Source organism: Oryzias latipes, chromosome 24 (genome assembly GCF_002234675.1).
Source record: "Oryzias latipes chromosome 24, ASM223467v1".
Lineage (NCBI taxonomy): Eukaryota > Metazoa > Chordata > Actinopteri > Beloniformes > Adrianichthyidae > Oryzias > Oryzias latipes.
The window spans coordinates 3745973-3757399 of NC_019882.2; positions in this window are offsets into that span (position 1 = coordinate 3745973).

The window sequence follows — 11427 nt, forward strand, 5'->3', positions numbered from 1 at the left end:
CTCTTTTTGGCATGAATTTGCAAAACAAGGACAGATTAAAGTCATCCATAAAGCTGTTTATAGTGTATAGCTCTTTACATAAATATGCTGCCACACATGATTAAACTACACTCATTTAACTTAACTTAATTACAAGCCCAAATTTGCTTAAGATGCCGTTAGTGACTTTTCATCAAAGGTTCAGCTTCATTAGGAACATTCTCTTGCTGCTTTTCAGTGCTTTCAATGTCATGAAGGTGGTTTTATATCAATATTCTATATAACGTTTTAGTATATATAATGTAGAAATGCATCAATAGATGGTTTTCATTGATGACTTGCAGCCAGGCAGGGATACATCACTTTACAACAGAGTGTTGGGCCCACCATAAAAAAAGAAATTAAATAATTAGTAACTATGAGAATAAAGTAGCAAAATCTAAAGAAAAAGGACTAAATTCGTTGAAAATAAAGTACTAGAGAGAAGCCCAACTTTTATGAGAATAAAATGGCAAACTTTTCATTAAATAAGGAAAAAGAAAGTCTAGGTTTTTCAAAATAAAATTGCAGTATCATGAAAATAACGTACATTTACAAAAAAAAGTGAAGTGGATTCAGTGAGATTCTTGAGCGGTGTGATGTCCATCTGATTTGCATCATAACTGAAGCAGGCAATGTTTGAAAGCTAAGTGTAACTGTATTTTCCCTGTAAATTATGACTTTTGGAAGCATACATTAACAACTTAATTTACTATGAAATTGATTTTCTTTTTTTCCATAATGGTATGACTTTTTTCTCAAAATGTTACAACTTCATTCTTATAAATTTTTTAATTTTTCTCATGGTTGCCCTAATACTCTGTTTGAGGACTTCCATTCTGCTTGTTTTTTTTTGTCAGCCATCCTTGTCATACTTAAATTATGTTGGTCAGTTCAGTTTAAGTGAATGTAGTCACCTGATTGAGCTAAGAGGCAGAGAGTGAATGATTGACCTGATACAGAGATAATTGGCCACTAACTTGGTGAGTCAAGGTGAGTCATTTCCGAAGGTCAAGAGTACGGCTATGTCCACTTTTACTCTTTTACCCTGATAGATTATAAAGTGTGGAAAAATCCAGGATTTAAGGGCAAGTCGGACACATGCTCACTACTTATTTTTAAAAACCTAACAAGTATGAACATTTTATGAAGACTATTTATGAATCCACTGCGTTCTGATAAAAAAAAAAAACACTGGGATAATTGCTAACACATAAACTGATCTAAGGCTTTTGAAATAACAAATTGTACCCGGCCGGTTGGCTGCCTCGGCCCCGTCGAGGCCTGACCAGGGCTCTTCTAGGGCCGGCGTTTGGGGGTGGGGGCCTGGGCTTGCTCCGGGGGGGGCGACGCTTTCTGGCTCCTCTCTCTCTGTGTGGGGTGGGTGGTGCTGGGCCTGGGGTGTCGGCGCCTCCGGGGGTGGGGCCCCTGGGCTGGGTGGCCCTGGCCCCTTTGCTGGGGGGGGGGGCTGGGGGACAGCTGTTTGACCACCGGGGGACAATCTACCAGCTGTCCCCAACTTACCCCCTTCCTCATATAACCTCATATTAGGGTGAGGGGGTGGGGTCAAGCCTGTGATGCGCCTTGGGGGGGGGGGGCTACTTGGCAGTGGCCCCCCTTATGGTTGCCGTATGGAGTGGGCCCCCCCTCTTTCGGTTTTATTTGCACCTTAGACATGTAGGGTCCTTGGTAGGGGGGGTGCTTGGACATCACTGCCAGCAAGCAGCAGATGTCCTCCTGGCACCCTACCCGCCAATTTTAACCGCACCTTAGACATTTAGGGGCCCCTTGGTGGGGAGGGTGAGGGGACATCACTGTGAGTAATCAGGAGATGTCCCCTTAGTGCCCTACTCGCCAATTTTAACTGCACCCCCCTTAGTACACACACCCCTCCCCCTTCAATATATACATTCCAACATAAACACACACACATGCACACACACACCCTTTCAAACACACATACACGCACATACATTTTGCAAGGAAGGTGGGACCTGGGTCCATCTGTCCCCTGCCCCTTCCCTGGTGGGGGGTGCGGGCCCCTTGGCGATGGCGGCCGTGTCCCTTGGGTGCTGGCTCCCTGGGCCCGGCGGTGCTCTCTCCGCGCGGTGGGGGGGTTCATATTACACCTGAGCCGGGGGTGTTCGTGTCCCTGGGGGGTGGGTCCTGGTCCTTGCCCCTGAGCGCTGGGCCCCCCGCCAAACTTCCAACATGGCCGAGCCTGGTCGGGCCATATTTATAACACCCCTTGTGGGCCCTCTTTTTTCCCCGGGGTTCCCCCCTCCTGGGCGGGGGCGGCGGGCCCCTGCCTTGCTCCTCCCTGGACCAACCGTGGGCCGGGCGGGTGGCTGCCTGGAGTGCGGAGCGGGTCTCCCTTGGGGGGTCCTGGCTCGTACCTGGGGTGGGGGCGGGGGGATGCCCGGAACTCCTGGGTGGTGGTGGGGTGCTCGTCTGGGGCTGTGGGCGTCCTTCTCCGGTGGGGCCCTGCGTTGGCCGCTCCCGGCGCGGCGGGGGGGCTGCTCTCCTGGTTGGGCTGGGGCGGCGCTCTCTTTCCCTCCGTGCCTCCCTGCTCTCTGGCTCTGGGGGCCTTGCGGCGGTCCTGCTGGCCCTGGCCTGGGTGGCGGGCTTGGTCGCCCGGGCGGCGGTTGTTCCCTGCCGGTTCCCGTGTGGCGTTGGGGGGATTCCGGCTGCCGCTGCTGCTGCGGTGGGGGTCTTGGGGTGGGGATGGCTGGGCACTCTCCCTCCTTCTTGTCACGTTCCACCATCCATTTTAGAAGAACATAAACACTCACCTGAGCACAGGTGTTAGCTCACCTTTGCACTAACAGTTTGCATGATTGAATGACTGAAATATTTCACACTAGTTGGTTTTAAGGCATAAGTATGCGTGTGAACACTATCTGTTTTGTGTAAATGTCGACAGGTGGACATTTTTGCAGCTAGCAGGTGTGTTTATAACATTTGAGTGTGTGTGTGGATAGGCCCCGCCCTTTTTGTACTACATTTGAACCGTACCGTAACGATAAACAACCAGTAAACCTGTCTGCTCTATGCTGCTTCATGGTCTTACCCCCCTTCCCCTCCTACTATCACCCTCCTACCCCCCCCTCTCTAACGTCCCTCTCTCTTCTTTCCCTTTTTCCTTTTCCGTCCGGTCCAACACCAAAGATTTTCAAACAGTATTGAAATTAATAAAGTTTGGCCTCAATTACAAAAGGGGTTTATTCAGACATACCTTTGGTTTGTCTGAAGATTAATAACCCCTCTTGTTAAAGTAAAATATGTCCAACCCAAGAGTCCCTCTGCTCTCATCTGTCTGCCTAGCTGTTGGACAGGACAAGTTTAAAAAAAAAAAAAAAAAAGAAATAACAAATTTTTTAAACGCAATGCATTATGGTCTACATTTGCCGATCTAGTGAGCATCAATGCACACTGGTTTTTGGTAGCAACTGATGGGAAATGTAGAAATTGTAAATTTATACAGGCAGATAAAATGGTAAACACCCTACATGGGGCACTAAGTAATGAGTGAACTCGGGCCATAGAATTTTCTGCAGATTCCACTTAATACCGACTAAAACACAAATAGAGCAACAATTTAAAGATTTTTTTAAAATTTTTACTCTAAGACTTTTTTACTTGTGTTGTCTTTGTCCTGTCACTGTTGGGGTAGATCTTAACTAAGAGTGAACATTTTCTTTTCTTTTATTTAGTGTCTGTGTAATGTTGCTTTATGATTCTGTCTATGACGTTTAGAAGTATTTCTCTGCATTTTGCATGGTGTCGGTCTGTCATCAGCGATCCAATCCCAGTCTTTACATTCGTGGTCCTAAAAGCTTTGAGGTGCATTCATGCTATGAGTCAAGGCTCAGGGCTGTCGCATTGTTAAATCATGAAGTGCACAGGCTTTCAACGCTCTTACATCAGCTGTCTATGACTACACAAATTCTCAGACTAAATCGTACTCGTGTTACACCCTAATGGACAAATCAAGTACCACTATTGACCTCAGAAAAAAAGAAAAATCACATTACAATTACATTTGAGGATGTGGACTTCAATGGTTGATAAACATTGCGTAGGATGGATTGGACACTTTCTTCATTTTAATTTTTAAAACATGGTTTATTTAGACTAAAAGACTGCTGCAAATGTGACACAGGTAAGATGGGAGGCCCATAACGGGCTTCCTGATGGAGATTAATGAACAAAGGCGAGGATGGGAAACAGCAGTGGTGGAGCTGCCTACAGTCATTAGGGGGAAGACAGACACATATAATTTTTGTATGGGAAAAACCACAGCTAGCACTCTAACCGGATCCTGATTCATTACGGGAAATGTTTGTGAGAGTTTGAGCTTTTCTGTCTGGCTGAGGCAGAAGCGGGAAACCCAGGGGTGTGAGCTTACTCAAATAAAAGACCAGTCGGGATTTAATACAATATTTAACATAAGTACCCAAAAACCTTTTGAATGTTTTCTTTCAGTTCGATGGGTTTCTAGATGTTAAAGATTCTTTGTTCCCCTCATGACAAAGGAAGCTATGACTATTTTTTTCTTATTACAACCAATTTATACATTAGTCATGTCATGGGTTGGAGGAAGATACAGAAGCTTCTGCAATTGAAGATGGGGAACACGAAGATGCCCCTGAAGTTTGACTATTGCACCAAATTTTAACCCTATAACACTTAAGCTGTCGCAGATGACGGCAAAATAACAAAGGTTCTTTGAACTACCTTTACTCTTCGACCGCTTAGGCATTTAACATCATTTACAAATGTAAAGTGTTGCATAGTAGCACAAAGCCGCTTTTTTCCATGTCAGAATTCGTTGGCGTTTCATTAATTGCATAAACGGTTGAAGAATTATTGTAAATTAAGGAATGTCAATATGAAGCTAAAGCTCTGGGTTTTAAAGGTTAAAGCAAAATACCTTCCCCGCTCCAACTCACCATCTTTTGCACTCTTCTGGTTAGTTTTATTAAGTAAAGATGGGATGTATTTGATTAACCCTTTAAGACAGGAGCTTTAGCTCCACTTCAGTGTTAACATTCTTTTAACTAACGTACCTACGGTGGCCCTGAAGTGCAAATCACACCAATAAATCACTCGTTGTGATCTTTAAAAAACATTTGAAAGACCACGACAATCAAAAAAGTAAAACAAGAAATAAATTAACAAGGTTTTTCTAAAATCAAAACAAAATTTTCAAAACACAATTCAGAAAACAAAAGATAGCATTTGTCCATCATTTCAACTCAAAGTTATTTGGCATAAAGTGATACTGGACGTACTATGTACTAATCATAAAAATGTTATTAGGACACAAACATGGAAGAGTCATTTAAAAAAAATCTCAGATGTCAAAAATCGAATATTATCCTGCTATCAGCGATGTCCTGTAGTACCTACCTTTTCTGGTTTCTTATTGAATTTGGTTGTAAACATTTGATTTTGATTTCTAGAAATTAATTTTGTTTTCATTTTTATTATGTTTGAATTTTTGTGGAATTGTGTTTTGGTTTCTTGAACTCTGTTCTGATTTCTCAAATGTAATGTTGTTTTTATTATCTGCTTTGCTATTTTAATTGTTGTGGGGATCTTTAAGATGTTTTTGCATCGAGCGATTTGTTGGTGTGATTTGGACATCAGGGCCACCGTATGTAACTGTAACCATTTAGGAGGTACTTAGCGTGATACCAATGGATTCTAGAGCAGAGAAATGCAGCCTTGTGCTGATATTTACATCGATGTATGAAAAACTGCTTTTTTTCGGGTCAGAAACAGCTGATTTATGTTGATTTTTGTAAAGCGTTGAAGGGTTGCAGTTGGTGTGTTACAGGGTGAAGAGCTTTTTTTGTTGTTGAAGTTTCTCATTTTGTTCTTTTTAGTATAGAACCTGCAGTATAAGCACAGGTACTTGGTGACAGTAGCACTGAGTACGTTTTGGCTTCATTTAAATACTAAGAGGTAGGAGGTTTTCCCTGTCTGTCATTGGTCACCTGTTAATGACCACGTGTGTGTTGCTCAGGATAAGATGTTATAGAACAGAAGGTGTAGCGTACTGGGTTTACAGCAGAGGTTTTCACTCAGGTCTGTTTTCAAACACAGACATTTTGAAGAGATAAATTGATGATTTCTTCCGTTTTTGCAGTTGACAGGGATGTAGAAGTCATTCGACAAGAACCTTGCAGGGGGTCTTCGAGGTTTATGCAGACGCTGAAATTGTATTTAAAGCATCCTCCCATCTGGGCACTGGCAGCTCCTTGAAGCTCTACGAACCTGTGGAGCGTCTGACAACTCCAGTCACAGGTTTTATAATTCCAACACTTCCTGCCATGTTACATTGTGCGAATGATAATCCAGTAGTCTGATGCCATCTCAGAGATGACATTTTACAGTTCTTCTTCCTCCAGGCTTTTAAAAATGGTTTCTTCCTTTTATGAATCATCATAATAAGCTGTAGATTTGGTCATTTTTGTCTTTTGCTTAAAAACAATCTCTGAGTTCTTAGCCATTTGATGACTCCATGGTCATGTTAGTGCATGTTGCATTCACTTTTATTGACACACATTTTCCTGCTATTCTGTTTCACCAAAACCTTGCAGCCGTCTTTTCCCCCCTTTCAGCACAAACCATGTTTTTTGAAGTTTTTATTTTATTTTTTTGCACTCTGCAAAATTACTGTTAGTCATCATGGAAAGGTGACACATGTGGGAGGAAAAAAAATCAATTGTAATCCCTCCAGTATCAATACTTACTATTTCCTGGGAGGTTATGGGTGTTGCTGGAGCCTAACCCAGCTACCTCAGGGCACAGGCAGGGTACATTTAACAGTTTACCAGTCAATCGCAAGGTCAGACTAAGGCAGACCACCACACACACTCCCACTCTCTCTATATTTTTAGTCACGAACCAACCGGTGGAGCATGTTTTTAGACTGTGGGAGGCAGCAACTGTCAACAGCGCACTCATGCACGAAAAGAACATGCAAACTTCACACAGAAAGGAACAGCTGGGATTTGAACCAGTTCCCTTACTGTGAGGAGAGTGCTAACCACTACACCCAGCGTAGTATTTGTGGTTTCCTTTGGTCAAATTTGTTTAAATCTTTACACACAAATGTATGTATGTATATATGTATGTATGTATGTATATATGTATGAATGTGTATATATATATATATATATATATATATATATATATATACATTATGATATTTTCTAGCCAAAATGGAAAAACCTGTCATTTTCATAGTTTTTTACAGCGGCAGTAAATCTACCTCTGAGTTGTGGGCGGGACTGTTGGTGTGTGGAGCAAGCCCATCCCTCCCTTCTCCTCTCCATTGCTGTGAGCTCTCTGTTTACAAGCTCTCTCGCTAGCTTGCAGCTCCTCTCAACCTCATGCCAACCTTCCCGGTGCAACAAAAATGTGAAGGAATATTGGAGCTATCCAGCTGTACAGTTAAGATCCACATTCCAGCTCTGAAGAGGAAAACAAAGTCGTTCATGGATCTATTTGTTTCCAAGCGGATGCATCAGAATGGAGCAGAGCAGCGAGCTTGTTGGATCTGCTTTACAGTGGCCCAATTGTGGCCCTGTTATGACTTTACCATTTTACACTAAGTGTTATGGTATGCCAAAGTTTTTTTTTTTAGGTGTCGCCGGAACATCTCCAATATTTAATGGTTACACCTTTTTAGTAAATTTGTTTTTGTTTTCATTGGGCTTTTATTGTTCATGGCTTTATTGTCTCTAATGTTAATTCTTCTGCATTGAGGGCTTTTTGTGTTGTGATTGTGTGGCTGATCTCAAAATTGTAAAAATAAAAAGCTAAATTCTTTAGCAACGTATTGTGTAAATATTTGAATTAATATCTATAATACAAGTTTTATTCGTTTTATTTTATGTATCAAAGCATTTCTATGAAATGCCAAAGCAAAGGGGAAGTGTTGTTAAAACGTTCTTTCTAGGCTTATTTCTCTTCAGTCAGTGCAGTAGGATAAAAAGTTTTAGTTACCAAGACCTCAGAAAAACATACAAATCTTCAAATTCCCCTCACAATGATAGCCTTCTTAAAGTTTAATAGTATGAAATTACAAGTTATCTGTATCAACGAGTGCCTTATAAATTTGTAAAAGTATCTTGCAGCTATTTTCATTTCACCCTGTGACACCAATGAAATGTTGGCTGAAACAAAAACGAGTTTTTTGGGTTTTTTTAATTTTAATTTTGGGGAGCGCTCCATGGGGAATAGTCGAGAGGGACAATCCGATGGTGACATTTACATGGGGACCACTGGCCTTTAACTAAAGTCATTTTAACAGCGCTATCAAAAGGTCACTGTGTTCAGCGTGACCCTCATGATGAGCAATAAACTGCATCAGGGTATGGAGCATTGAATGCAAGAGATCTGCTCACCTGTAAACAATGACAACACTGGGAAATCTATGCACTGGAATTCAAATTTTAAAAGAATTCCTTTTTTGTTGAACATTTTTGATTCTAGCACACTTTTCTGACGCATTTGCTTCAAGTAAGATGTACTGAAACACAATTAAGAAAACGAATTCCAATAAAAAGTGCATTTGCCACTCGTCTTGTGCTTGCAAATGCGAGCGCTCATAAAAATACAAATTTATGTATTTAAACAAAAGCAAATCCCTGAGCAGAATAAAAAGCAGCCTGTGAGATTTAATGCTCAGCAGAACTGAGGGAAATGTCAGTTTTTGTCAAACTGATTGATTTGATAGATTTCTTTCCTGATTAAGGAGGAATATTTCATCCGCGGAAGCTCACAAAAGAGCTTGTTGATCAGAAGAGTGCCAAAAGGTGATTGATGCTTTCAACAATAATAACACTAAACAGGTCTAGAGAAGCCCCAATTCTTGTTATTAAACCCTCCCAGCATGAATGCAGACAGACACCAGGCTGCTAAACTGCTGTGTGAATCAAAAGGATTGGCATCAAAGTAAAATGATTTATGGAAAAATTTCCACCTCAGGAATGTTGATAACAGGATGTATAAAGCTGGACTGTCTCACAGGCGGAGCATTATTTCATGTTCCTCCAGGAGCCCCATGATGCATCTCTCATGTTTTATTTTCCAACAGGAGGGGGGAGATTGTGTTCTGTTTATAGATCCTCTACAAACAGAGCTAATCGTTATCCACGTTATCTTACATTTGACAAAAAGAACAAACAAATATTTTCTACATCTGATTCATTCTTTCAAAAAGCCGTTCCACAAGCGAAGGGCCCATCCCTTGAGCTATAAGGGCCGTTTGTTGCACTAAAAATATTTATAGGCTATTATTATTTTATGACAAAAAAAAAACAACCAACAAAAATGTTTATCTAAATAAGTTCAAGAGGAAAATTGAATGACAAGGGTATTGCAGCATCTACAGCCAAAGAAGTGCTTGTGAGGTCTGTAAAGAGCTTATGGTTTTGGAAAAGTTTGACTCATTTTGTTTTATCAACGTCCTTTATATCCAAAATATCTCCAATCCACCTTTTATTTCACTCATTTCCTTATTTTTATTTTTTTTAACAAAACCACCAGAGCCTTCACACCCAAGGGCTCTCCCTGGGATTAACTGAATACCAACAAGGAATGTTTTTGAAGAGCAACATCGATTTTTTTTTTTAGGAACAAAGGAATCAGCTTTTTTTATCAGAATATTGAGTTTTCTCTGACAAAAGAAATATGAAAGGATCCTCAGCAGAACTCACAATAGAAAGAGAATAAAATGATAGATTTTCTTTGCGCGTAATGTTGATGACATGCAGTCAGCTGGTGTCTAATTTTCTGTGTCGTGAATTTTCAAACGGCCATCTGTCTGCAGAACCCACCCAATCCCTTTCGGGGTCGTGGGGTTGACGGCGCCAACCCAGCCACAGTTGGACAAAGGCGTTGCAGAGCCAAATTCACTCATCTGCGCACCTAGAGGCAATTTAGAGACACCAATTAACCGCTAAAGCATGCTTTTTGAATTTCTGGGGGGGAAACCGGACTGCCCGAAGAAAAAAAGAGAACATACAAACTCCACATGGAAATGGTCCAGCCGAGATTTAAACCAAGGCGCTAAACACTGCGCCCAACCTTTTATTATTAATCAAAAGCAAAAAAACAACTAAATGAAATGTAGTCTCCATACCCTTATTACTTATATAGACTAACTCTGATTAGAAATTGTGTTTTTGGTGATTTAATATTTTCTATTTTTCGGATGATGGAGGACACAAAAAGAAAAATTGAATTTCTGAGTATTTCTTTATTCAAATTGTGAATCAGGGGCAGATGAAAAAATACTCTTTGAAAAAGAAAAGGAGATTTTTTGTGCAAATACCCTCCTCACTCCATTTCATACTGATGATCCACATGCAGACGACTAGATCCATGCACGTCTTTGTTTTCCTCATCAGAGGTGGCATCTGGCTCCCAGGAGCTCCACTACTGCTTACCATTTTTGTTGCACCAATAATAATGAGTGTGAGGGGCTGTAAGCTAGTGGGTGCGCATGTGAACAGAAAGCTTTCATTCATGGGAAGGGTGTGGCTGCTCGTGCTAAAACTTCTGCTTACAACTCGAAAGCAAATTTCTAATGAACTTCTGCCGCTCTGCAGAAACTATGTCCTAGGAAATAACAGAGTTTTTATTTATTTGAGCTAAAAACTGCATAGATGACCACTGGGAACACTTATTAAAAAGTAAGATCCTTGCTTTTTAGTCTTTAGACACTTACCAACAAAGCAAGTCTCCAGATGTGCACATTTTAAAGTAAGTATGAGAAACTGAATGAATGATAGCAGGTATAAAATGAAACGGAAAGAAAAAGAAAGTAGAGGGGGATGAATTCTCCTTTATCCTCAGTGGCAGTAACATCTTTGAGCTTCAGTGGTTACTGTTGATAGAGGACCAGGAACAGCCGAGCTCCCCCACTGAGAAAAGCCAGGCGCAGCAAGACGTAATGACTTTTTGAAAAACAGCCTGATCACGCGCTACAGCAAATGACTTTCCATCACATACGAAAAAGCAATAATAATTAAAAGAAATCAGATTGCATTTTAGTGAGCCATAGAACTGCTGTCTACAAGGCTGCTGCATGTTTCCTCACAGATTGGTGTGATTTTTACCTTGCAAAGGATGATCCAGCAAAGGAATAGAACTGAACAGCAGATTCACATCCAGACTCATTACAAATTTCAAAATGCATTCATTAGACCTGATCTATGGTGTTAATTAACTTCCTCTGTGTGGTGCTTATCTCAAACTGCTGCACAGATGTTCAGTAAGCATCTTTAAAAACATTTTCAGTAACGTTTTGAGTGCATGAAATATAGTTTCTGTCAGTGAAGTATTTGAAAAGCCTAAATGGAAGCTGTACTTGAAAGGTTTAAAGAAAAT